Here is a 1,561-nt window from a genome sequence, read left to right as displayed (position 1 = left end):
TAGGGCTAGACAGGTACACACACACACACACAGATCTATAGAGTGCTGTAAAAAAAAAAAAAAAAAACACACCAAAATTTTTTTCCACATCAAAAAGCTACTTTTATTTGCAAATAATGGTTTCATTTATTTTTTAGAATTTTTGTTTTGATCCAAATAATCTATTTATGCTAAGAATCATTTCAAAATAAACTATACTGCAAAAAGTGACACAGTGAGAGTAGTTTCTAATGCTTACTAAGTTTAGGAGACGATTACTTTTTCACCTGAGGTTATGTATTTAACCCCTGTCATAAATGACACCTTCATTTGGAAACTGCTTCTTTTTTTGCCGTCTGGTGGCAATAGGCTGACAGCTTAAAAATCTAGGTGTGATAAAACTAAATGAAAATACCTTGTTGTGGCTGAAGCTTTCTAAATGCCACAGTTTAAGTTCCTACAGCAAAAAGGTTTCTGCATCTGCGCCAAAATGAGACAGATTAGATGAACCGTGTAAATGTGTCACAGCTACCCTTGGGAAATATTTACAGACTGGCAACCATGTGCGAAAGTCCACTCATACGGATAATATGCGTTGGTTAGACTGGGATATAAACACAGTTTCCAGAGGGACTTTCATTTTTTACAGTCATATCAGGGTACATACACACGCTCTGAGAAACCTGAAGCGGTTTTATGTAAAAGTGTGTGTGCTCACTGTGCCGTGTGTCTCTGAGCTTAAACCCACAGTGCTTCTACATGATGCATGGCATATTACTGCCTCCTGGTTTGCTTGACCAAATAAGGAGAAAGAAGTGATATGAATAATGGCTGGCAGATCTCTGCAGCTCATGGGGTCAGGTTAGCAGTTTTGGGCCGAGGGAGGAGGATCATCTCCACTCTGTCCTTTTCTATGATGAGTGTCAGTTACAGCTGATCTACAAGGAAAAACTACCTGCATTACATAACTTAGTCTTCTGTAGACATAAATTTTTTTGTTGCAAAATCAAAGAATGAAAAAAAAAAGTTGAAATTACTTTATTTACCAGATAATTTAACAGATTCCACACCAGGGGAGGATCTAGGATCCTAGGAGATCAGGGGCTTAGCCCCAAGGGTGAAGATGAGAGAGTAGACTTTCTTCTAAATCCCGTTCTAATGTAAAATATGACAGATTACTGGATTAAAGAAATTTCTACTATACTACATGCTATCACACATAACAATTCCCCCTCCATTACATGGGAAGAAATGAATTCACCTGCGAGTTTTTAACTGTGTTTATCCCTCTCTTCATCAACAGCAAACTCTGTGGATTTGGTCACATTTGATCATTATTTGCCAAAGTTATCAGAGGGAAATAATATATTTTAGCTGCCTGATAGAATCCGTTTCCCCATAACATGGGAAAAAATAAACAAATCCAGTGAAATTGTCATTATTTTTCATATATTATGTTTAAAACATTTATTATTTTATATTTTTAAATCCAAAATAGTTGTTGGATTATCTTTATTTAATGTATTTTAATTCTCAATTCCAAATGTCTGCAATAATGCTGCTGCAGACATTTGGAATTGAG

The sequence above is a fragment of the Cyprinodon variegatus genome, unplaced genomic scaffold (assembly GCF_000732505.1).
Source record: "Cyprinodon variegatus isolate N-32 unplaced genomic scaffold, C_variegatus-1.0 Scaffold1190, whole genome shotgun sequence".
NCBI classification, from domain to species: Eukaryota; Metazoa; Chordata; class Actinopteri; order Cyprinodontiformes; family Cyprinodontidae; genus Cyprinodon; species Cyprinodon variegatus.
The sequence above is the reverse complement of the archived record's forward strand: the minus strand, read 5'-3'. Positions refer to the sequence as shown.